Raw genomic sequence first — 27,681 nt, forward strand, 5'->3', positions numbered from 1 at the left:
TTCCTTATGGGCGTGTTGTCGGGTTAACAGTCTGGGGAATTGAAAGACAGGTTAAGCAAGCACTCACGCACACTGCGTCGCCGCGCGCTTGTCCTAGTAACCTCCTTTTCGTTCCTGTTTCCACTCGTCTGGCTGTTCTTCAGTGGGCTCACTCTGCCAAGTTAGCTGGTCATCCCGGTGTTCGAGGCACTCTTGCGTCTATTCGCCAGCGCTTTTGGTGGCCGACTCAGGAGCGTGACACGCGCCGTTTCGTGGCTGCTTGTTCGGACTGCGCGCAGACTAAGTCGGGTAACTCTCCTCCTGCCGGTCGTCTCAGACCGCTCCCATTCCTTCTCGACCATGGTCTCACATTGCCTTAGACTTCATTACCGGTCTGCCTTTGTCTGCGGGGAAGACTGTGATTCTGACGGTTGTCGATAGGTTCTCTAAGGCGGCACATTTCATTCCCCTCGCTAAACTTCCTTCCGCTAAGGAGACGGCACAAATCATTATTGAGAATGTATTCAGAATTCATGGCCTCCCGTTAGACGCCGTTTCAGACAGAGGCCCGCAATTCACGTCACAGTTTTGGAGGGAGTTCTGTCGTTTGATTGGTGCGTCCGTCAGTCTCTCTTCCGGGTTTCATCCCCAGTCTAACGGTCAAGCAGAGAGGGCCAATCAGACGATTGGTCGCATACTACGCAGCCTTTCTTTCAGAAACCCTGCGTCTTGGGCAGAACAGCTCCCCTGGGCAGAATACGCTCACAATTCGCTTCCTTCGTCTGCTACCGGGTTATCTCCGTTTCAGAGTAGTCTGGGTTACCAGCCTCCTCTGTTCTCATCCCAGCTTGCCGAGTCCAGCGTTCCCTCCGCTCAAGCGTTTGTCCAACGTTGTGAGCGCACCTGGAGGAGGGTGAGGTCTGCACTTTGCCGTTACAGGGCACAGACGGTGAGAGCCGCCAATAAACGCAGGATTAAGAGTCCAAGGTATTGTTGCGGCCAGAGAGTGTGGCTTTCCACTCGCAACCTTCCTCTTACGACAGCTTCTCGTAAGTTGACTCCGCGGTTCATTGGTCCGTTCCGTGTCTCCCAGGTCGTCAATCCTGTCGCTGTGCGACTGCTTCTTCCGCGACATCTTCGTCGCGTCCATCCTGTCTTCCATGTCTCCTGTGTTAAGCCCTTTCTTCGCACCCCCGTTCGTCTTCCCTCCCCCCTCCCGTCCTTGTCGAGAGCGCACCTATTTACAAGGTACATAAGATCATGGACATGCGTTCTCGGGGACGGGGTCACCAATACCTAGTGGATTGGGAGGGTTACGGTCCTGAGGAGAGGAGTTGGGTTCCGTCTCGGGACGTGCTGGACCGTTCACTCATCGATGATTTCCTCCGTTGCCGCCAGGATTCCTCCTCGAGTGCGCCAGGAGGCGCTCGGTGAGTGGGGGGTACTGTCATGTTTGTCATTTATTATCATGTCTTGTCCCTGTGCTCCCCATGCTATTCGTTTCCCTCTGCTGGTCTTATTTGGTTCTTTCCCTCCTTCTATCCCTCTCTCTCCCCCTCCCTCTCTCACTCTCTCGCTCTCTCTTCTCTCTATCGTTCCGTTCCTGCTCCCAGCTGTTCCTATTCCCCTAATCATCATTTAGTCTTCCCACACCTGTTCCCGATCCTTTCCCCTGATTAGAGTCCCTATTTATTCCTTTGTGATCCGTTCCTGTCCCGTCGGTTCCTTGTATTGTATTCACCATGCTGTGATTGCGTTTCGCCCTGTCCTGTCGTGTTTTTGCCGTGATTGTGTATCGCCCTGTCCTGTCGTGTTTTTTGCCTTCATCAGATGCTGCGTGTGAGCAGGTGTCTCTGTCGACTACGGCCTGCGCCTACCCGAAGCGACCTGCAGTCTGTGGCCGCTTCTCCAGTTGTTTCCCCTCTACAAGTCTAGAGGATTTCTGTTATTCCGTTTTGGACTTAAATAAACTCTGTTTCTGTTAAGTCGCTTTTGGGTCCTCTTTCACCTGCATGACAGTTCAGGGGGAATATGGACACTCAAAGCTGCTACTTATCTATGGTTGGTAGTAGTATAATACAGAGTTTAACGATTGCTAGGGTAATATAAGTTTAGTGTTTTGTGGTGTAGGGAAGGGAAAAGGGAAAGGGGATACCTAATCAGTTGCACAACTGAATGCATTCAACTGAAACGTGTCTTTCACATTTAACCCAACCCCTCTGAATCAGTAGTAGTAGTTCTGCTGGTGTTTAGAACTGTCTGGAGAGTGTATCATTTATTTACTAGTATGTAGATGCCTTCTCTGTGTCAAGGCCTATATGCCTATAAAGATGGGTGTCTATGCACAAGCTCGTTCTGGTGGGATAAAGTGGATCTCTAGGCATTATAGTCGTATGTACGGGATACACATTGTTTACAGCAGGGATCCTCAACTGGCGGCCCGCAGGCCCGAATTTGGTCCATGTTTTTTTTTTTGGCCCCACAAGTTTCCTGAGAAAATAAAATAGTGATGCTAAAATAATGATTTCCTAGTTTTCTTTTCTTTGTCTTTTGTCTAGCAATGAAAATAAAATAACAGCTCAGTGATTTAAAAATGTTGAAATATGTTCCCAATGATTCCCACGCATAAGAGAGATGTGATCGTATACAAATGTAAGCAAGGTTTTAAATTATTATGTTTGAGTCAAATGTTTTATCTGTTTGACCTTATTGCAGTCAATTTGCAGTCCACAAATTAATTGTAATTATGTTCCAGCCTGACAACCATTCGCTCAAGAAATAAATAAAAAATATCTGCCTGCGGCTGAATCTGGTTGATGATCCCTGGTATGCGCCGTCCAACGAAATGCTTACTTGTCTGGAGGGTTAAAAGGGGTATGGTCATTGTTGTATTGACTAATCAATTTGTTTATCTCTGTGGTTTCCTTGTTAGCAGAGCCAAGACATCACCAGTGAAGCACACCCCAAACAATCCACCACTGTCCCAACCTCCCCCTTGCTGAGATGGTTTGTTCCCAGTCGCACAGAAGGAACAGAGGGAAGAACAAAGGGGGGACAAGGAAGAGGGGGGCTTTTTCTCAGAAGGGGCATTTTTCTCAGACTAGAACACGAGCTTATCTCAGCGAGTTCTCCATTTTTTAAAACTTGATGGATGCTGATAAGGTGATCAAAGAGAGGAACCCCTGGAGGGGCTTAGGCCACAGCAGCATGGCCAGAGAATTGCTTCCTGGTGATTTGTAAGCAGGAAGAGACTTTTGACATGAACGATAGCTTAAACAGCAGCATAGCCACAATAAACCAGCTGTAAAATGCTTCTTGCTGCAGTTGTATTGATTCAGGGTCGCTTCAAAACTATTTTTCTCTCCATTAATACGGGTGTCAGACATTTCCCACTGTGGCATTTATACAGTCACACTGCACAAAAGGTTATATTAGTACTAGGTGGGGACATGGGGCATGACGTTGCTTTGTACTGGGAATTGTGAAATCAGACAACTTCCATTACTTTCACTAAAGTAATATTTAAGTCTGGTCATATTCTTGCCTCAGATATAATATTTTTCCCATGAATGAATTTGGTTGAAAATGTAAATTTAATGGATGTACAAGCCAGTTAAAAGGTCATTATGGCTTCAATGTAATACCATTATGCAATGTTCAAATAAAAAGATGTCATTGAATTTATGTGATGGCAGGAAATAATGCTAAACTCATGATCATATACCACTTATAGGTCCTACAAGCTACGGGCCCCAAAACATCTAACGGCGAACAATCCCAACCAATATTTATGTTTTATTGTCACACACCAAATAGGTGCAGTGAAATGTGCTCTTTTACAGGGTCAGCCATAGTAGAACGGCGCCTCTGGAGCAAATTAGGGTTAAGTGCCTTGATCAAGGGCACGTCGACAGATTTTCACCTTGTCGGCTTGGGTATTCATACCGGTGACCTTTCAGTTACTGGCCCAACGCCCTAACCTCCATGGTGGCGGGCTTTTACACAATAGCACATTACATACAGAGGCAATCAAGAGCAAGTCAAATATTGACTGAAGTAAAAACTGGTTTAAAATCTCCAACTTGACAGTAAAAAAAAACAGTATCAACATTTTAGTAACAAGTTCCGTTTTCCTGTCTTTTTGGATTGTATTTATTACAGATATCATTTCTGTGTGCATAGTAACCCCCTTTAAGATACCATAGACGGAGAGTAAACAGTACAGCACTTTGTTGGAAATTCATCACCTTTAGCACCCTTGTTTTTTTAAGTATAGCTGATTAGTTTCATCCCCAGCTTGTGACACACGTGGCATGTTAGTGTATTATGTGACAGAGATTTAGGTGGAGATTTAGGTTGATGTCTAAGCCACTGACCATCTTCAAAAGCACTGTCAGGAAAAAGCACCCAGATCAACTTATTCACCAAGGAATGTGGCTTGTACCCATCACAGCTGGAATGAGGGGTCACATATCAGGGGAATGGTAAATATTTAACATTGAATTTCCTCGCTGTCAGGTAGACCAGTCACGGAGTGCAGCTAGGTGTTGCTTCATATAGAGGGAGAAACAGCCAGGCAGACATTGAGATGGGTGTTGACTCACTGGGGAGAAGGGATATAAATTGGAGTGAGCTTCTTAAAATATTTATGAAAAGCCCTCCTCCCTGACTGGTCTACGGGCGACACTGTCAAGGTTGTTGGTATGTTTAATAAGCAAGGTGTTCACTGCTGTGTACACAACATTGCCAATATACTAACTAAATCTAGCCTTAGCTGTCATCCACTGGTATTTTCCAGTTGAAATGGTTCAAAGTAGGATCTTCCGTTAACAGGTTGTGATGCATGATTCAGAAAACAACTGATATAACCCTAACACACTAGGCTACACTATTAGCCTAATACAGCTATTGGTAAAGAAGAAACTTAGACGATATATGATTACAATTCCTCATCAAAACGAATCAAAAGTCGAACAACTAAACCACCTCTAATGCAACATATCTTCGGAATGAAAACTCTGCAGCTTGGCACCCAATGCTTACATATCCACTTCAAGCATATTATCTGGCGGTGTCTGGCTTTATGAAGAGACTATTGTGCTCTAACCTAGTTTCCAAACAGATGAATCATCGTCTGTTATGGCTAGATCTGGAGTGTACACAGCTCTGGGAGACGGTCAAATGACAGACTTGTCCATTGCCTTGTTTAGACAAAAGGAAAACTAAGAACCAAGCCCAGAGGCTTCAAGAGAAGTACTGGAACCTGACAAGGTGTTATAGTCATTTGGCATGGCTTCTTTTAATATCAGGTGTTGTGATGGTTGAGGACATTAATGTCAATGAGTTTGTTGCTAACAATATTCGTTCTAGTATAGCTGGTCTTAATATTGACCACTCATTAACCAATAGCAAACCTAATTCTGCCACAAACACCTATTTGAGGCAGAATTATATATAAACTACCATTCAAACGTTTTGGGTCACTTAGAAATGTCCTTGTTTTTGAAAGAAAAGCACATTTCTTGTCCATTAAAATAACGTCAACAGTGAAGAGGCGGCTCCGGGATACTGGCCTTCTAGGCAGAGTTCTTCTGTCCAGTGTCTGTGTACTTTTGCCTTAATCTTAATCTTTTCTTTTTATTGGCATTTTAATGGACAAAACAAATGTGCCTTTCGTTCAAAAACAAGGACATTTCTAAGTGACCCCAAACCTTTGAATAGTAGTGTATACAGTTGAAGTCAGAAGTCTACATACACTTTGGTTGGAGTCATTTAAAATTCGTTTTTCAACCACTCCACAAATTTCTTGTTAACAAACTATAGTTTCGTCAAGTCGGTTAGGACTTCTACTTTGCGCATGACACGAGTAATTTTTCCAACAATTGTTTACAGACAGATCATTTCACTTAGAATTCACTGTATCACAATTCCAGTAGGTCAGAAGTTTACATACACTAAGTTGACTGTGCCTTCAAACAGCTTAGAAAATTCCAGAAAATGATGTCATGGCTTTAGAAGCTTTTGGTAGGCTAATTGAAATCATTTAAGTAAATTGGAGGTGTACCTGTGGATGTATTTCAAGGCTTACCTTCAAACTCAGGGCCTCTTTGCTTGACATTATGGGAAAATCAACAGAAATCAGCCAAGACCTCAGAAAAAAAATGTAGACCTCCACAAGTCTGGTTCATCCTTTGGAGCAATTTCCAAACGCCTGAAGGTACCACGTTCATCTGTACAAACAATAGTACGCAAGTATAAACAACATGGGACCACGCAGCCATCATACCGCTCAGTAAGGAGACACGTTCTGCCTCCTAGAGATTAACGTACTTTGGTGCGAAAAGTGCAAATCAATCCCAGAACAACAGCAAAGGACTTTGTGAAGATGCTGGTGGAAACAGGTACAACATATCTATATCCACAGTTAAACGAGTCCTATATCGACATAACCTGAAAGGCCGCTCGGAAAGGAAGAAGCCACTGCTCCAAAACCGCCATAAAAAAAGCCAGACTACTGTTTGACACTGCACATGGGGTCAAAGATCATACATTTTGGAGAAATGTCCTCTGGTCTGATGAAACAAAAATAGAACTGTTTGGCCATAATGACCATCGTTATGTTTGAAGGGAAAAGGGGGAGGCTTGCAAGCCGAAGAACACCATCCCAACCGTGAAGTACGAGGATGCCAGCATCATGTTGGTCCTTCTGTAGCTCAGTTGGTAGAGCATGGCGCTTGTAACGCCAGGGTAGTGGGTTCAATCCCCGGGACCACCCATACGTAGAATGTATGCACACATGACTGTAAGTCGCTTTGGATAAAAGCGTCTGCTAAATGGCATATATTATGTTGTGGAGGTGCTTTGCTGCAGGGGAAACTTGGTGCACTTCACAAAATAAATGGCATCATGACGATGGAAAATTATGTGGATATATTGAAGCAACATCTCAAGTCATCAGTCAGGAAGTTAACGCTTGGTTGCAAATGGGTCTTCCAAACGGACAGTGACCCCAAGCATACTTCCAAAGTTGTGGCAAAATGGCTTAAGGACAACAAAGTCAAGGTATTGGAGTGGCCATCACAAAGCCCTGACCTCAATCCTATCGAATATGTGTGGGCATAACTGAAAAAGAGTGTGCGAGCAAGGAGAATTAGAAACCTGACTCAGTTACACCAGCTCTGTCAGGAGGAATGGGCCAAAATTCACCCAACTTATTGTGGTAAACTTGTGGAAGGCTACCTGAAACGTTTGACCCAAGTTAAACAATTTAAAGGCAATGCTACCAAATACAAATTGAGTGCATGTAAACTTCTGACCCACTGGGAATGTGATGAAATAAATAAAAGCTGAAATAAATCATTCTCTCTACTATTATTCAGACATTTCACATTTTTAAATGAAGTGGTGATCCTAACTGACCTAAGACAGGGAATTTTTACTAGGATTAAATGTCAGGAATTGTGAAAAACTGAGTTGAAATGTATTTGGCTAAGGTGTATGTAAACCTCCGACTTCAACTATATATATAACATAATTTTATAATGCTTGTGTTACTGTCAAGTAGCCAAGATTATTCTTTGTCCGCACTTACATAATGTTGAGTAGTTTTCCTAAGAACATTTTGTATTAGTGCTTGAAGGTTCCATTCCGAAATGATAGTGTTACACACGGTCTGCCATCTACCTGGTACAGTTGGAACTGGGATTCATCTGTGAAGAGCACACTACTCCAACGTGCCAGTGGCCATCGAAGGTGAGCATTTGCCCACTGAATTCGGTTACGATGGCGAAATGCAGTCAGAACAAGACCCAGATGAAGTCGACGAGCACACAGATGAGCTTCCCTGAGACGGTATTCTAACAGGTTGTGCAAACCCACAGTTTCATCAGCTGTCCGGGTGTCTGGTCTCCGACGATCCCACAGGAAGCCGGATGTGGAGGTCCTGGGCTGGCGTACTTACATGTTGTTTACGGCTGTGAGACCAGTTGGACGTACTGCCAAATTCTCTAAAATGACGTTGGAGGCGGCTTATGGTCGAGAAATTAAGATTCAATTCTCTGGCAATTGCACAGGTGGACATTCCTGCAGTCAGCATGCCAATTACACGCTCCTTCAAAACTTCACATTTTAGAGTGGCCTTTTATTGCCCCCAGCACAAGGTGCACCTGTGTAATGATAATGCTGTTTAATCAGTTTTTTGATATACCACACCTGTCAGATGGATGGATTATCTTGGCAAAGGATTTGTGCACAACATTTTAGAGAAATAATCTTTTCTGTGATCTTTTATTTCAGCTCATGAAACATGGAACCAACACTTTACATGTTGCATTTATATTTTCATTCAGTATAAATGAAAATGTATTACAGTCTTTAACAGGACAGGAAATTAAACAGTCATGTCAGGGGGAGGATATAATGCATGTGTCTCCCAGAGCTTTCTTTTTATGCTGCTGGGTTGACTCACTGAGTGACGCAGGAACTAGCATAGTTCCCCGCTTCCTGGAAGTCAGGTCAGGGAATAGCCTGAAATGACTAAGAAGGCCATCATCATCAGGTCAGGGGGTAGCCTGAAATGACTAAGGCCATCATCATCAGGTCAGGGGGTAGCCTGAAATGACTAAGGCAATCATCGTGGTGCCCTAGTCATGGAAACACTGAATACACAGACGGATCATCGACACTGAATTCTGCGACGCTTGCCAAACGTGAGACATCTGGACTTTATTTTCAAATCAATCTTTTTTTTAAATTGTGGTCAATTATTTTGGTGCTGGATGTGCAAGGCTGAACCTTTCTATAAATGTGTATTCCCTATGTGTCAAACTGCTTTGCTTTATCTTTGCCAGGTCGCAATTGTAAATGAGAACTTGTTCTCAACTTGCCTACCTAGTTAAATAAAGGTGATATAAAAATAAATCAAATAAATTAATATAAGAATCCATATTTTATAAAAGGAGTAAGAAAATGTAATACCACTGCTAAAAATGGTGGCAGGTGTTTTGAAACACCAATGTTTCGACATTTTATATCATGGGACAGTAAAGGAAGAAAACTAAGGAAAATATTGTTCTGATATAAATGTTTGATAATGTGTTCTTAAATAAAAGTACCTGTTTAAAACCACTAAAAAGAGGTGAGATCAGCTGGGACCATTCTAGCCAATGAGAGGGCAGATACACTTGTGAACAGCAGACATTTCTAAATGGTTTTTCTCAAAGTTGCCCAAGTGCCACGTGCATCAACTTATAAACCAGTAAACGTTTGAAAGAGCCTAAACATGGCATAACTTATATTCGATCAAATGAGCCTCACGTAATTCAACATGCTCTCATAAAACCTACTTACAAAAATGGGCTTATCTCACGTGGACAGATTTTGGGCGGAGTAAATCCTCTCTTCGCCTCTTCTACTCTGATGCCTCACTTGAGTAACATTTTACAACTCTCCATAGTCTGAACAAGAGATGCTACAAACAGGCTACTATCCCAAATGAGTACTTTTATAACACAGTTTGACATCTGGCATATGCATCACATTCATCTGATTAATTAAATAATACTATTTCCCATTACAGAAAGCTCGAAGCCATCCAAAGAAAAAGTACACAGCTTATTCCTTGGCAAACATTGTAAGATTCTGTGTTTCATATCATAAGATATACACCATTTAATTAGATGCAACCCAGAAGGGGGAGCATTGCGTCATAAATATCCTTGAGTCTTAACTTTTCAAGCACACTCTTAAATTTAACTGATGCCACTAAGGACCTAAAGCCCGTAAAACTGTGGTGAACTGGAGTTTCTCTCAAACACATGTGCAATCGCACATTTTAAGCATCCTGTTTATGTGGCCATTGTTACTCTGGGATTGGCTGGGAAGCATCGGCATACTACGACAACAGCTGAGAATGGCACTGACCAGACATGTCGTTTCTATGACAAATACCCATAGAGCAACAGTAACATGTGTCTTCTGCCCCAGCGAGTCCCCCATACAAAGCTGTGCAGTGTTAATGAATAGCACAAGCACACTTTGGGTTCTAGGGTTTTGCTGGAACACTGGGGGAAAAACAGATCCTGGTGACCTTTGGAGGCCATCTGAGATAATAAATCCATGACCCCGAGTTCCGGAGTGCTTTGGGCAAGGTCTGGGTAGCAAATGTCCCACTTCCACAATATCAAATGTTAACGGTAATTCCTTTTAGCCATTGTGTAATGGCGAAGGAATGTATTTTAGAGCCCCATCTAGGTCCCGTGGAATCTGTTGAAAATGTGTGACAGCTGGCAGGCTCTATCCTGTGAATAAATACGATTTGGACGAGGTTCAGACTTCAGAGTCGGGGAGGGATGAGTGTGTTATGGTGAGGCTCCTAACCCTCTCTCTACCTCGCTACCACTCAATCTCTCCGTCGCTCTCTCTCCCAGTTTCCCCCCCATGTCTCTCTCCCTCCCAGTCCCTCCCTTTCATCTCTCCTCCCACGTGTCTCTCTCCCCCCGTGTTGCACTCTCACCCCCCACTCTCCCTCTCCTTCCCCCCGTGTCTCTCTCTCTCTTCCACTGTGTCTCTCTCCCTCTCTCTTCCCCCCGTGTCCCTCTCTCTCTCTTCCCAACCGGTCTCTCTCTCCCGTCCCCCGTGTCTCTCTCTCTTCCCCTGTGTCTCTCTCTCTTCCTCTCGTCTCTCTCTCCTCCCCCGTCTCTCTCTCTTCCTCCCGCCTCCCGTTCCTCCCACCTGGTCTCTCTCTCTTCCACTGTGTATCTCTCTCTCTTTATCTTCCCCTGTGTGTCTCTCTCTCTCTCACTTCCCCCCGTGTTCCTCTCTCTTTCTTCCCCTGTGTCTCTCTCCCTCTTCCCACCCGGTCTCTCTCTCTTTCCCCCGTGTACCTCTCTCTCTCTTCCCCCTGTCTCTCTCTCTTCCTCCCATCTCTCTCTTCCCCCTGTCTCTCTCTCTTCCTCCCATCTCTCTCTTCCCCCTGTCTCTCTCTCTTCCCCCGTGTCCTTTTCTCTCTTCCCCCGTGTCTCGTTCTCTCTTCCCCTGTCTCTCTCTCTCTATTCCCCCTGTATCCTTCTCTCTCTTCCCCTCATTTCTCTCTCTTCCCCCATGTCCCTCTCTCTCTTCCCCCTGTGTATCCCTCTCTCACTGCTCCCCCCGTGCCTCTCTCTCTTCCCCCATCTCTCTCTCTTCCCCCTGTGTCTCTCTCTTTCTTCCCCCTTGTGTCTCTCTCTCTTTCCCCTGTGTCCCTCTCTTTCTTCCCCCATGTCACTCTATCCCCTGGTATCCCCCCATGTCTCTATTCCCCCATGTCCATCTCTCTCTCTTCCACCCTTGTCTCTCTCTCTCTTCCCCCCGTGTCGCTCACTTCCACCTGTGTCTCTCACTCTTCCCCGTCTCCCTCTCTTCCTCGTCTCTTTTTCCCCCGTGTCTCTCTCTCTCTCTTTCCCCATGTCTCTTTCTCTCTCCTACCCACGTGTCTCTCTCCCCTGTATCTCATCCCCCGGTGTGTCTCTCTCGCTCTCTTCCCCCGTGATTCTCGCTTCCCCCATGTCTCTCACTCTCTTCCCCCTGTGTCTCTCTCACTCTTGTCCCCCTGTGTCTCTCTCGCTCTCTTCCCCCTGTGTCTCTCTCTCTTCCCCCGTCTCTTTCTCTCTTCCCCCTGTGTCTCCCTCTCTCTCTTCCCCCTGTGTCTCCCTCTCTCTCTTCCCCCTGTCTCTCTCTCTCTTTTCCCCCGTGTCTGTCTCTCTCTCTTCCCCCTGTCAATTCTCTCTCTTTCTCCCGTCTCTCTCTCCCACTGTGTCTCTTCCCACATATGTCTCGCTCTCTCTCTTCCCCCGTGTCTCTCTCTCATCCCCCTGTCTCTCTCTTCCCCCTGTGTCTCCATCTCTCTCTTCCCCCCATGTCTCTCTCTCTCTTCCCCCTGTGTCTCCATCTCTCTCTTCCCTCTGTCTCTCTCTTTTCCCCTGTGTCTGTCTCTCTCTCTTCCCCCTGTCCCTCTCTCTCTCTCCCGTCTCTCTCTCCCCGTGTGTCTCTTCCCCTGTGTGTCTCGCTCTCTCTCTTCCCCCCATGTCTCTCTACCTCTCTGTTCCCCTGTCTCTCTGTCCCCTGGTGTCTCTTCACCCCTGTGTGTCTCTCTCTCTCTCTCTTCCCCCTGTCTCTCTCTCTTCCCCATGTCTCTCTCTCTTCCCCCGTGTCTCTCTCTCTTCCCCAGTGTCTCTCTCTCTTCCCCCGTGTCTCTCTTTCTTCCCCCATGACTCTCTCTCTTCCCCCGTGTCTCTCTCTCTCTCTCTTACCCCCGTGTCTCTCTCTCTTCCCCTCATGTCTCTCTCTCTCTTCCCCTGTCTCTCTCTCTTTTTCCCCCATGTCTCTCTCTCTCTCTTCCCCCGTGTCTCTACCTTCTCTCTCCCCCTGTGTCTCTTCCCCCATGTGTCTCGTCTCTCTCTTCCCCCCATGTATCTCTACCTCTCTGTCCCCTTCTATCTCTCCCCTGGTGTCTCTTCACCACTATGTGTCTCTCTCTCTTCCCCCTGTTTCTCTATCTCTTCCCCCGTTTTTCTCTCTCTCTTCCATCCCATGTCTCTCTCTCTCTTCCCCCATGTCTCTCTCTTCCCCCATGTCTCTCTCTCTCTCTATCCCTCCATGCATGTCTCTCTCCCTCTCTCTCCTCTGTATCTCTTCCCCCGGTGTGTCTCTCTCTCTTCCCCCCATGTCTCTCTCTCTTCCCCCCGTGTCTCTCTCTCTCTTCCCCCAGGTCTCTCTCTCTCTCTCTCTCTCTCCCCCCATGTCTCTCTCTCCCCCCTGTCTCTCTCTCTCTTTCCCTGTGTCTCTCTCTCTCTCTTCCCCGTGTCTCTCTCTCTCATCCCCCCGTGTCTCTACCTCTCTCTCTCCCCCTTGTCTCTCTCTCCCCCTGTGTCTCTTCCCCCATGTGTTTCGCTCTCCCGCTCTTCCCCAAGTCTCTCTCTCTTCCCCCGTGTCTCTCTCTCATCCCCGTGTCTCTACCTCTCTCTCTCCCCCGTCTCTCTCTCAACCCTGTGTCTCTTCCCCAGTGTGTCTCGCTCTCTCTCCCCCCCATGTCTCTCTACCTCTCTATCCCCTGTCTCTCTCTCCCCTGGTGTCTCTTCACCCCTGTGTGTCTCTCTCTCTTCCCCCTGTGTCCCTCTCTCTCTCTTCCCCCATGTCTCTCTACCTCTCTCTCCCTGTCTCTCTCTCCCCCTGGTGTCTCTTCACCCCTGTGTGTCTCTCTCTCTCTTCCCCACGTGTCCCTCTCCCTCTCTTCCCCCTGTCTCCCTCTCCCTCTCTTACCCCGTGTCCCTATCCCTCTCCCCCGTGTCCCTCTCACTCTCCCTCTCTTCCCCCATGTCCCTCTCTCTCACTTCCCCCGTGTCCCTCTCTCTCTCTTCCCCCTGTGTCTCTCTCTTCCCCCTGTGTATCTCTCTTCCCCCATGTCCCTCTCCCTCTCTCTCTTCCCCCGTGTCCCTCTCCCTCTCCCCCGTGTCCCTATCCCTCTCCCCCTGTCTCTCTCTTCCTGGTGTCCCTCTCTCTTCCCCCCATCTCTCTTTCTATCTTCCCCCGTCTCTCTCTCTCCCTCTTCCCCCAGTGTCTCTCTCCTTCTTCCTCACCGTGACCCTTTCCCTCTCTTCCCCCACTTGTCTCTCTCCTTCTCTTCCCACCCATCTCTCCCCGTCTCTCTCCCCTTCTCTCTCTTCCCCTGTGTCCCTCCCCTGTCCCTCTCCCCCTCTCTCTTCCCCCCGTGTTCCTCTCTCTCTCTCCCTCTTACCCCAATTTGGTAAAGTGGAGCGTTGGGCCAGTAACCAAAAGGTTGCTAGATCAAATCCTCTGAGCTGACAAGCTATAATAAATATGTCGTTCTGCCCCTGAACTAGGCAATTAACCCACTGTTCCTAGGCTGTCATTGTAAATGAGAATTTGTTCTAAACTGACTTGCCTAGTTAAACAAAGTTTAAATAATACATGTTATGTGAGGTGCTATACAAATTAAACAGTCACAAGATAGGGAACTGTAGGCTACTGTTCAGATGGGTTAACTGAAAACTTGTTTTCATAACCTTAATTAAAATGTATTTGGGCTAGGGGGCAGTATTTTGATGTTTGGATGACAAACGTGTCTAAAGTAAACTGCCTGTTACTCAGGCCCAGAAACTAGGATATGCATATAATTGGTCGATTTGGATAGAAAACACTCTGAAGTTTCTAAAACTGTGTCTGTGAGTATAACAGACCTGATATGACAGGCAAACACCCGAGGAAAATCCATCCAGGAAGTGGGATTTGTTTTTGTATGTGAGTGGTTTTCCATTGAAAGCCTCTTGACCATACAATGGTTAGCACCCAGATTGCAGTTTCTATGGCTTCCACAAGATATCAACAGTCTTTAGACATGGTTTCAGGCTTGTTCTCTGAAAAATGACAAAGAATAAGACCTTTTGGTAAGTGGTCTATGGAATCATGCAGTACTAGTTTGCACTCTCTTTAATTTTTTTCCCCTTTCTGTTGAATACGCTATTGTCCGGTTGAAATATTAGCGATTATTTAGATAATTGACAACCTGATGATTAATTATAAACACCGTTTGACATGTTTTGATGAACTTTACCGGTACTATTAGGATGTATTCGTCTGCATGTTTTGACCACCTTTGAGCAGGTGGATTACTGAACAAACTGCGCCAACAAAACCGTTTTTGGGATATAAAGAGGAGCTTTATCAAACAAAACAACCATTTATTGTGTAGCGGGGACCCTTTGGATTGCCAACAGAGGAAGATCTTCAAAGGTAAGTGATTTATCGCTATATCTGACTTTCGTGCCTCCTCTGCTTGGTTGGAAAATGTTTGTATGCTTTTGTAAGTGGGGCGCTGTCCTCAGATAATCGCATGGTATGCTTTTGCCATAAAGCCTTTTTGAAATCTGACAAAGCAGCTGGATTAACAAGAAGTTAAAATTTTAACCGATGTGTAACACTTGTATTTTCATGAATGTTTATTATTACTATTTGTGTAATATGAATTTGGCCCTCTGCAATTTCACCGGATGTTGTCGAGGTGGGTCCTTGCCTAGAGGTTTTAATATTAATATTTTATTGCAGTATTAATCATTACTTGCAGTAAAATTATACATCAAATGTCGGCCCTTCCCCCCAGTGTCCCTCTTTCTTTTAGCATCCTGAGAGAATGTGAATGCGCAGTTAGATACCATCTGTAGTGGTGCTATCTTTATCAGCATCATAAAAGCTGATCGTATTTCAGCTACATAAAATATGCATCCAGGCCGAACTGAAATATTATCAGAAACAAGTTGGATCGTTTTCACAGCTTTCTATTTCCTTACAACCTGTTGAACTGATTGTATTTGGAAATGTTGCACGGAAAATCTTTCCCGTGTTTTTTTGTTTTTCCGTTATTGCATTTTCTTCCCGGTCCCTAAACGTCTTTGCAAAGATGACCAAGAGAACTTTAACGATGTCAACTATAATCAAAGCATTCATTTTTATCCATTTTTGACATTATGTTGGTGAGCAAGGTTTTACTTAGTCTTCGAGGGCAACATATGACAGAAGAGAAGCTGCATGCAATTATAGATTATAAAAATGATAAACAAACATCTAACATCAGACAAAAAACAATCCTGCACCCCCTATAAAATAAATTGTTCTGACGTCTCTGACTGTAGCCTACAGCGCATTTTCTGTATTAGCGGGTTAGGGTTGGGTGGGAGCCTCAGATTTTCTCAAATAGTCAGTTGGGCTGTTGCGGATGGGTTATTATCAATTGTGGGCAAAAAGCTGACCCATGCAGCACTATCCAATACTGTATGAAGGGGGAGCAATCCTCTGATTATAGTGAGGTTGGCAACATGCAATCCAGCTAGACAATGTTGAAGGGCATGTGCCATATTTTACAATAGCTGCTTTTCCTGTTCTGTTGGTGTCTGTTCTGGGTTGTTTATATTGAAGGATTTGTTACCAAGGTTTTTGATGTTGAGCAGATGGGTTGCAATGATCGCTTTCTGTTTCTGGTAATCACTCAAAACCATGAATAAAGGTGAATTACGTAACATTTTAATGTGCAAATAGGGAGGGAACACGATTACAATGAAAACAAATTAGTTGTTCATTTTGAAATAAAATAAAAGTTTGTTTCAATCATTGAAATGTCTGTCACAACTGATAGCATCCTTCTCCCACTTTGGGAATCCCAGGTCCTAGCACCCCAGACAGAATTTTAAGAATCAGAGGGCCGTTAATTGGAAATGCAGAGCCAAAATAATTAGTGTACCAACTCCGACAGCATCCATATATATATATATTTTTTTACGCTTCAAGTTTGGCACTGATCTGCCAGTCTTGGGTGGTGGTTGTAATGGTAAACCACAACATTGCATCATCTGTCGGATTTAAATCAATCTGTACGGATTTGTGCTGACAAATCGTCAGTATCACCACAATAGCTTAATGCCAGCCAAAAAAGAGAGCCCAAGGGTATTTGTTAAAGGCCAGTTAGATTGTGAATGATGAAAAAGAAACATAAATATCTGGATATAGTCTAAATTAAGGGCATGAATGAATAGTGGGAAATACTGTACAGGCATAGTGACATAGTGGAAAGATAGACACTGGTACAAGACCTAATCTGTGACCAACAAATACCGCTCCTGTATCAAATACATTCAATTCATGAATTATAAGATACTATACTCGTGTCCATTACTAGCAAAGCATTGGTATGATCAAGAATCCTGCCAAGCATGACAATTTGGGGTTGTGATGATATTGTAATGTGAATGTTACCCATATACTTCCTGACACTATTTTTTGGATCAAATAGCTCCCTAAGCACAGTCTTTGACACTGGACAGCTGTATAATTGTATGTTTATCGATTAAATAGCATTGTAATGACTTCAGTAAGTCTTTCGGGGTTATTGTGACCTCCTCAACATCAAAGCCATTACACTTCACCCTACATGGTGGAAAGAAATGCCTCTCCAGTTGCTTTGACTTCTCAAGCCCCTCTAGGACAGCTGTAGCTCTCTGAACGTTATGGGGAGGGGAAGGAGGGATATGTTTTGTTGTCTCTTCACGGATTCCTCTGAGATTAGGAGCACGCTCTCTCACATTATGGCTTTGAAAATTAGGTTGGGGATTACTAATTGGATTAAAAGGGTCTGGTGACATAATATAAATAGAGATTTTACTGTTTTAGACTCAGCACGCCCTGTTTTGAGAGTATGTATTTCGTTCTTGTATTCCAAAAAACGAAATGGTAAACAAAAAACTTGGAGCATTTTTTCTTAGACAAAGTACAATGATGTTTTCAAAAATATACATTTTGCCATGTTAAATGGGGTGGATCCGAAATTCCAGAATGCCACTCTCTTGATCTGGGCCCAGTTTGAAAAAAAAGTAAGTCTATCTGGACCTCGCCTATCGGATAAGATGAAATGAATAGATGAAATGAATAGAAGTAGAATGAATGAACAGACAAATCTTTGACTTGAATGGCGACCCTCATTCTATTCATTCTATTTCTATGCATTTAATCCTATCCGATAGTCGAAATCCGGATAGATAACTTTTGAAAAACTGGGCCCTGGTGACTGTCAACGAATGTAAGAGGACACCCTGGAACAAATGTCAATGGTGCTGTGGGATGTGGTACTGTGGGTTATTCTTCGCCCACCCCACCCCATTGGCGTAATCAGCCCACTGAGAAAAAAAAGTTGTTTTGGGCAGTGGCAGGAGATTGTATTTCTCCAGGCCTAAACAGAGGCCTCTTTGTTGCCCCTAAGAATGGCTTTCACGTTGCAATTGTGGAGGTAATTCCAGAGCAGTGCCCCATGGGTTTTCCTCCGAATCGTGACCTGCAATCAGAAAAACCTCTCGGCCACACTTCCCTGAAGCATCAGTCTGTGAGAAAACACTGCAATAATGGGTTTACATTACTCAGGAGGATCATTTTTTATTTTAAAGCAGGAAGCAAAGGGAATTAAGATTGTTGCAAACCTGAAAATGATTTTTCATTATGATTAGTCAAGATTGTAAAAGCAGATTTTTTTCTGAAATTGATTAACAAGTGGTCACAGCAACAGTAACAGTGTTGCAGCACTATCAAAACACCATGATGATTTCCCATCATAATCTTTGATTTGGTTACTTGACATTGAGTCAACATCTAGTTGATTATGATTCAAACATACACAAATTCTAACACTGTAGCATTTTTGCATGTTGTTCATGACTCCTGACCAACAGATGTAAGTAATCAAAACTTACTATTTTAAATGTAACCTTTTATTAGCTGGGCAAGTCAGTTAAGAACATAATCTTATTTACAATGACACCCTACCCCAGCAATTGTGCGTCACCCTATGGGTTCCAAAGCATGGCTGGATTTGAACCAGAGACTGCAGTGCTGCCTCTTGCACTGAGATGCAGTGCCTTAGACCACTGCACGACTCAGGAGCCAGAGTCCCAGTGTATTCAAAAACGTGACATTTTCTGTGTTTTACGTGTATATAATTTCCACACTGTGAGATTTGAATAATACTGTGAAAATAATAATGCCCTATTAGTGTAAAGCATGAAACACCGAGAATCTCACTGCCTGATAGACATCCGACCCGGTATCGACAAACCTACAGTTTCGCAATTCTCGTCAGTGGTCAACAACTTGACTTTGAACCAATCAGAGAGCCCGAACCCCCCATGGGGGAGCCAACAGGAGTGACGACAAAACATTTTTTTTTAAATAAGGCATTTTCTCCATACAGTACCTCCACTGATGAGCCAGTCATACTTCATATGCAATGTAGGCTATGGGATGGATGGTAGCTAGCTAAGGGCACAGATGCAATTCACACAACACTAAATACTTCCTTCAAGCTAGCCAACCACTGTAGCTAGTGTTGACATTATAATTAAATCACAATGGTTTAGCTAGTTTCTGTGAAACATCTGCTTGTGTTAGCTGCCGAGTTTGTGCAGTGTCCTTAGCTAGCTATGTCGTGCTAGCTAGTGAATATGCTAACTTTAGCTAGATATTTAAACATTGGGCTATGGCTGGTGTAACAGCATAACTTCAGTCCCTCTCCTCGCCCCTACCTGGGCTTGAACCAGGGACTCTCTGCACACATCAACAACTGACACCCACGAAGCATTGTTACCCTTCCCTCCACAAAAGCCACAGTCCTTGCACAGCAAGGGGAGCAACTACTTCAAGGTCTCAGAGCGAGTGACGTCACCAATTGAAACGCTATTAGCGCGCACCCCGCTAACTAGCTAGCCATTTCACATCGGTTACACTGGCACTATGGGATTATGGAGAGTGTATTACATTATTTCTTCATCATCTTGCTAGGTAGTTATCTAGGCCATCTGGCTAGTATCAACAAGGGCTGTCCACAAAATAGCACAACTAGCTAGCCAACATTAGAATCAAGACCATAAGCAACACACACGGATATGCATTGCCAAACAACGCTACTGTCACCTTCTGATTTGGAATATTTTAACAAGTCTGAGTGGCTGACGACTTCAAGGTCTTTGCTGTGAGAACATAATTGAGATTGACTGCCGACACTGTTCAGAGGTGCTAAGTACTGTCGGCAAGCAAACGTTTGAGAATCCTACCAGTGTGTCTGAGCTTTAAGATTTTGAAATTGCAGCCTGTTTGAAGTTAGTTAATAGAGCAATAAGAAAGAGAGTTCCAAAACTCTCTGCCAATAACAGCTCGGTTTCCCCTCTCCACTCAGACCATTCCCAGAAAGTCCTAGAAAAATGACTGATTGAGAAATTGCTCTTTGCTAAGAAGCTTTTTATTTATTTTTTTTAATAAAAAAAAGTACTTACTTGTTACCCAGAAAGGATTTGATCTTGAGATAAAACGGCTTTTAATAGGCTGATGGGTTATGCATTTGGACCACTGGGTAATCTTGAGTGGTAGTACATGGATGACTTTTGACAGTACCTTGGATGAACTGTGCACTGTGCACTGCAGGATAGAATAGTGCAAGGGAGGAGGTGTTTTGGGGGGAACATGTCTGAGCGTGACTGTGTAAGAGGGGAGAGAAGTAGATGGGGAAGGAGGGGGAGGTACAGTGCTGAAACTCCCACCCTTGCTTCGATGTGCTCCCCTCCATTCAGGATACATTCCTGGAGCACCACACCCTAGATCATTGTAATGAAAATTCCTGTCCCCATGCCTAAGGGATCCAGTTGCTGCTGATCCTTTTGCAGAGCATCACCCGATCCCAGGGGCCTGCCGAGGTTATGACTGTGGTCCTGCCAATGATTGGAGCTGGGGGGTGGGGTGGGGAGAGACCTGGGTTCATGTCAGACTCTTCACTTCTTCCTCCTTCTCTCCTTCTCTGGCCCCTTGCTCAGACTTGCATTGATTGAGTGCTTTTTCTTTGAGGCATTTCCTTTCTCCCCTGATAGGCTAATGATTTAATGGCCAACACAAAACACAGAAGTGTAAACACGTCATTAGGTTTACTTATAGCCTGTATACACTATGCATTTCTTATGTCGAAGTATGCATTGGAGAGTTTTTTAAATATGAAGCTATGAGTGGTCATTTTTTTATGTACTCTTAATGTTATAAAGTACAAGCTTTTAACCATATCTACAACACTATGCAGCTCCAGTTACAAACCCCTTTTTTGGGGTGGGAACCTTCAGAGAGGGATTTTGATCTGCCATTGCAGCCCAAACACTGGAGAGCTTCTAATGATTCAGTCTGAGTGGGAACCTAGCATCTTCTATGACCTCTGAATGACCTCCGAGGCGATATGTGATTCGCCAAAGCCACCCCAGGTCTCCTGTCATATGACAAGAGGTTGTTTGCCAATTGGTCCAAAGCTTTGGGCGGCAAAGATGTGGCGTGAGAACTGACAGGTGAGGGGGACAAGAGACATGGATCTGCATCCACCATTACAACCTCCACCACTAGCAACTGCAACTGTTTATCTTTCCATATCCGAAATGCCCGGTTGCCATTGGTTGTGTCCCAGCCCCTTTGGCACACACTCTTATCTCAGTTTAAATATCCTGTTACTTCCCCTCTCACTGAGGCACAGAGATATGTCATTAACAGCCGTATACTATCTCCCCTCCTGGCTTCCTTCCTGTGTGCGTGGTGATGGATTGATTTTCTCTGACTGGGCCGTTTCATCTCCATGCTGGCCTTTGGTGCCCAGGGTCAAATCTCTCCCATACCTCAGTACAACAGACCATTGCCAAAAGTCAGCTATGGCAAGTGTCAGAACCAATCAATTCAAACACTTCCTTTTTGTTGCCCTCTAGACCAGCTAAAGGGGTTTTGTTGGATAAGGTGTATTTCTGAAATAGTCATACATGTCTCTGTCAACAACGCTTCTAGGATGAGCGTAGTGAAACTAGTCTAGAGAACTATTAACTGGCGAACCTTGTCAAAAGTGCACTGAAACAGTTAGCTAATGTCACACCTTCAACAGATCATCATTGAACCATCATTATCCACGCGTTATCCAAATCACAAATGGTACTGATGGCAGTAGCCAGATTCTGATTATATTCATCATACAGGGGTCATAGTCCTGCAATACAGCTGTGGGGAATGGAGCAGTCTAATATTGCACATTTATCTTGAAGTATGACGTTCTCTCAACACCCTACTCTTCCTCAGCCTTGCGTTATGATTGTATTACATATCCGACCCCATAGGAGTTTTGCTGCACGTCTCTATCGGAGACACTTGTCCATGCTACAGATGCCCTGGAGTTGAACTCTGGGAGAAAGTCAACAGTAGAGAATGGGCTATGCAGGCCTCTCCTCCTCTTTCAGCTGCCCTAATGATGTTGTGCTGTCCACAGCTGTTTCACAGTGACAGGTGTGCAAGTGGGAGCAGACTGCAGTCTGTTCAGACAAGAGGAATGACAAAAACAAGACTGAAAGAGAGGAGACGGGTGCACAGCGAGGGGAGAAATGTATATCTGCACGAGATATGCCTGCCCTGTAGCTATGGCATTGCAGGATATTCCATTGAAAGTATCAAGCCACCTGGCCATCAGGGTAAATATGATATTGACGTGGGTCCCAGCCAGCCCCTAGGCTCAAGTCATTTGGTATCCTTCGACAATTTCATTCAGTATTATAGTCAAGATGCTTGGACAAAAACTTGTCTGGATTGTGTTCTGAGACAGCGACATAGCCAGCATGTCTTAGATACACATGGCAGGTCAGACTCCAACTGATGGAAATGCCATAGCAGGATCATTTCCTGTTGGGTCTTTACGAGACAAAAAGCTCCTGAAAGCTCCAGTGGAAGGTTTTCATAAATTATTTGTAACTTTAAAAAGCTTGTTGGTTCCAAAACATATTTGGATCACTTTGTGACCAACATTAAAATGTGGAACAGCAGTTACCCTGGTAGTTATCCATTTATGAAACACGATTCAATCTGCAAGAGCTGTGGTGTTTTAAAATTACAGGCATGTTTCTTAGCTGCTCTGCCTGGCCTGGCTTGGTTTATAGAAAAGACCATGAAACACAGAATGGCACATCTTTAATTCAGAAAATGATTAAAAGACGGGGGAGAGATGGTAGAAGCTGTAGCCCCAAAGCGAGGCCTCTGTTCTCCTGCACCCGGCACCCCTGGCTAATATTAAAGCCGGTCGTATGTGGTAAATATTAGCTTTCCTCTCTGATGTTGACAGTGTGTGATTTTCCACACACACAGAACAAAGGTCTGTGATATCACAAGCTCGCCTTTCCTCTCAGACTGAATGGAAGCAGATCATTCTGCTCTGGGGGAAATTATAGGCCTGCTAAATACCCTACAAGAGAACTCGGTAGCGGTTTACTTGAAGCCAACAGGTATAATACATCATAATGCATATAAGGCTTTTCACAAGCACATATGATCATATGGTGCAACGGGAGGATCTGCAATCCACAATTACTATTTGTTTACTTTGGAAGGCTTAACTTTTACTCTGTTATATTATCATAACATCCTTCTCATCCCTTATGGAGCTAAAAGCTCTGGCTCCATATGTTGCCTACTCCAGATTCCTTTCAAGATTCAATGACTCAGATAAGCATGGAAACATATGTGAAAAATGAATCACTCAGGTGTAAACGTAGGACACCCTCTGCTGGCGTTGGTTTATGGCAGGAGAAGAGGGGGAAAGGTCAGCTCCTTAAAGAGATACGTAACATACTTTAGAAGGGACTATCAATAATGGCCACTGTATCTTTAACAGCAAACCAGCAGCCGTATAAATAATAAGAGCTTCTCCAATTGTCCGAGTGGCAGTCGGCCCCCCCCTTCTCTCTTGGCCTGCCAGTGTGGTTTCCCTTGGCTGACTGATAATAACAGACACAAGAATCCTCTTATCCCTTTCTCTCTCCAATGAAATGAGTCATTTCTTTGCCAGGCCCGGTAGCTGGAATGTGGCCAAGAGATACCCTGCTATTTATTGCCCGTTTCCACCCAGAGGGAGCTTGGGAAGTATTTTAAAGGAGCCCAACACTTCCTGCTTGACTTAGCATCCCACAGGACACAGCAACGTTTGGATTAGACGATTGATGTTTGCATTCCCCTCGCTGCCTTAGATCTATTTTCTTCCATCGATCCCACGGGGGACTGACTGGCTTTATGTCCATCTCCAGGGGTTCATATGTACAGCGTTTATGGCCACATGTACGTTCACGCACACAAACACCGTCTTGTGAAACACAAACATGATCGTGTGGTAAAAACAGATATGCATAAATGAACTAATGAAGTCATACAGCCGTGCGATGGTGTAGACTTATGTACTTTAATGCTGAATGGGTCATTTGTATAATAATCCCACTCACTAAGTCAAGTTTCACTAACCCAAGGTAAGGGGAAGTTGCAGTCAACTGTTCCCATTCTTTCAATTGACAAGAGTTAGTCAATCTTATGGTGTATCCTCATTAATCAAGATGTAAATGTTGCATACATTTTATTGAGCCTTTTTCCCATAATCTTGACCTGGGGTCACTGTTATCTAGCCTATTCAGTAGTCACATCAGAGTACACACACACACACTCCCACAAGCACACACACACACACACACACACACACACACACACACACACACACACACGCACGCACGCACGCACGCACGCACGCACGCACGCACGCACGCACGCACGCACGCACGCACACACACACACACACACACACACACACACACACACACACTCTTTTGAAACCAAAACATTCCTTCAGCTCAAGTTCAGACACATCCCTCTAATAGAGTGTTTTGTACATTTATTCATGGATCTGCTTTGGAATATGGCTGCTTTATCATTCTAGGGAGCTAAGTACTTGTTCGTGTTTTTGCTGCTGTGCATGTGCATTGTCCTTCCAGCGTCTGCTTGGAACTGCAAAATTGTAATTTAAATGGCTTTTGACAACTTCTAACCCTCCGGAGGCACATAAGTCATACAAAAGGAGCTCCAAAAGTATCCAGCAACTCCACAGAGCAAAGAGGAAGTTTTAAATCCCAGGCTGCCCCTGAATACCGCTGAGGTGACTTATTAATGGAGAGCCCTTGATCCACTGTGATGGACTCAGGTGGTTGGAAGCAGCAATTATGCAGAACGACAAAAGGGCTAATCTTATTCTAGTAGCCATTCTATAGGGCTTTCTTATTGTTGCAGAGGTAATACAGAAGCAGGAGTATTTCCAAGAAGCCAGCTGGTAAAGGCTGTTGTATGGCAGACCTTTCTATGACGGTATCCATGTTAGGACATCATCTAACATGGCAAAGTCAAATTTGCAATGATTTCACATCCCTCTGCCATCAACGCAACATGAGCAACCATGAAGACGGGGATAAAAACATTGCCTCTGTTTTAAGACCTAATGTGGTTGGTCCCTTCACCTGTGGACATGGACTTCTCTCAGCTTCTATCTGCCAGGATAACAATATGATAGAGCACATTACTTGCCAAGCAAATGAATTACCATATCACCATAAAACGTATGTTTGAAGACATATCCATCCCCAGTGGCTGTGCAATGAATTGCGTAAACAGTCGTCTCAAACAAAAGCACATACACGAAAACAAACTTCGCTCCATGTGAGCCAATCAGTGCACAGTGCACTCAAACAGATCCCTCCCCCTTACGGCTGCCAGATCAATGACTAGTACCAGAAATGAAACCACAGACTGCATCTTTAAAACAAACACATCATACAAGTTTATCCACAAAAATATTGTGGAAACTTTGCTCAACCATGCTGCCACACAGTAATCAGTTACACTAACCCATTCTCACTCTCCTCGTTAAAGAGTGACATTTTGACCGGCGCAGGGCCTTCGTTATACATTTGGGTTATTGTGCATTTCATGTGCTGAGACAGGCCTTCCTAAGAGCCTGTGAGGACGTCTGAGTCATGGAGAACTCCAAAGCCCTGTCCTGCACGCCAGGCTCATTAGGCCGTCATCGCACGTCTATTTGCCCTGCCACATATCATACCTGCTGCTGGCTTCCCCGCCAAAAGAACTGCGGAGGCGGAGGGAGAAATAATATCACATTTATCTGACATCCTCTTCCAGTTTTGGAAGTCATCAAGGCCAATTACCTTTTGGGATAGATAACATCGGCCCAATGAAAGCTTTCACGGATTGTATTATGTCAGGTTGAATGAGAGTAACTCCGGAAGGAAGTAACAGCGAGTCTAACTTCGTGAGGCCCAATGTTCAGGGTGGATGGATACACACTGGGCAGCCATGGGTGGGGGGGGTTGCTATCTTGTCATGCAGGCTGGATTCACATACAACCTAGGGCCCATGGAGATAGTGAGGTATTCTGTTTAGGGTTGCTGACTAGTGTATACTGCTTGGATTGTTGTATTTGTGCATACATAGTAGCCAATTGCATACTGTGGCAGTCACCCCCCCCCCCTAAAAAAAAGAAACATACCCCAGAGCAACAAAATGAGGGCAATTCCACGATAACGGAATTATGCTTTGACTCATATTTATTTACATTTACATTTAAGTCATTTATCACTTTAAAATGTATGCCAAACAAAATCCGTTGATTTCAAAGTTTAACAAACCAACTCTACGCACAAATTAAGATTCAAAAGATGTCTGCAGAAAGAATGGGGTGTCAACTATGACATGGCACCTTGAGTTGGATAAAAAATATATATTTTGGGTTATTGGACTGAAGTAGGTGAAGTGGATTATATCATGGGCCCCTGATCTGTACTGTACAGAAATGCATATTATGGATATTATTGATATGAATGTCATTCTCTTCATGGCGATGTATCCTGAAATAGGTACACAAACATAGTAATATGGAATGTCCTTATTTTGCATATGTGGGTATTATTCTACACACTGGGCTCCGCCCCCAAACAAGACCACATCTGGTTGGTCCGGACCAGACATGAAACAATCATAGATGTCTATGTTTAACAAGTTTGGACGTCACAGCACGATACAGTAGAGTATAATGCAGTACAGTACAATAGAGTACTCTTCTCTAGTGTGCTCTACTGTACTCTACTTTTCTGTACTATCTTAACGTGTGAAACAGACGTCTATGATTGGTTCAGATTTGGTCCAGCCAGAGCGGACTAACCAAATTTCAACGTCCATGGACGTCCGGTGCTCAGTGGGTACGGCTGCTGGTTACAGTAAATGGAAAGAGGGTAGGTGGTAGGTGTCAGTAAGAGCAGGGAGAGGTGGCATTAACTGGAGAGAGAGAGAGAGAGAGAGAGAGAGAGAGAGAGAGAGAGAGAGAGAGAGAGAGAGAGAGAGAGAGAGAGAGAGAGAGAGAGAGAGAGAGAGAGAGAGAGAGAGAGAGAGAGAGAGAGAGAGGAAAAGTGAGAGGGAGAAGTTGTCCAGACTGTTTCACCATTTTTGCTTTGACCTCCAGATGACAGAAAGAGAAAAACATTATAATTATCAGCTGAACATAACAGTAGCAGGTGATCCAACTGTGGTTTGCGACTACTATGCTTTCCCATTTTATCCAATTCACGAACATAATGAGTTTGAATCATTTAATAAACAAACTTGATAATAGTAAAAACACTAACTTCTGTGACCTTTCATTGTCCTCTCTCTTTATGATGGAGAGAAATTAGAAAATACCTTAAAGATATTGGTGTTTTTGGTAATAGAATTATAAGAAACAAGGCTATGTTTCTTAAAATTACAGAAGGCAAATAATTTCTTCAAAACTAAATTTAAGTGTTGATAATAGTTGGCAAAGGTCTTTACCTCCACATGGTGTTTTGAAAAATACTTTTTCTGGAAGATGTCAAAAAAAATGTTTCCGTCTGTTTGCCCAGAAATGAAAAGCCTTTACTTATTTCAAATTTTTAGGATGGAAAATGGTTGAAAAGAGTATATATCCCTTCATATCTAAAAACGATCGACTCTTGGCTTTCATTTGACACCCAATTTGACATCCTATGAACATCACATTGGTGCTCATGGGTACTTTTTACATGGAATTTCCCATGGGGAATTTGACATCTACAAACACAACAAAAAGTGAATGTTCTGGTCGAGTGTGCCCTATACAGCCAGAGAGACAGGAAGGGAACATAAACATTCATTAGTCCTCTGTGATGTTTACGAGAGCTTAACCGCTCAATCTCTCAAAATAATTACACCTGAAAGGCAGAGATCCATCATGGCTGCCTG

The sequence above is a fragment of the Oncorhynchus gorbuscha genome, linkage group LG13 (genome assembly GCF_021184085.1).
Source record: "Oncorhynchus gorbuscha isolate QuinsamMale2020 ecotype Even-year linkage group LG13, OgorEven_v1.0, whole genome shotgun sequence".
NCBI lineage: Eukaryota > Metazoa > Chordata > Actinopteri > Salmoniformes > Salmonidae > Oncorhynchus > Oncorhynchus gorbuscha.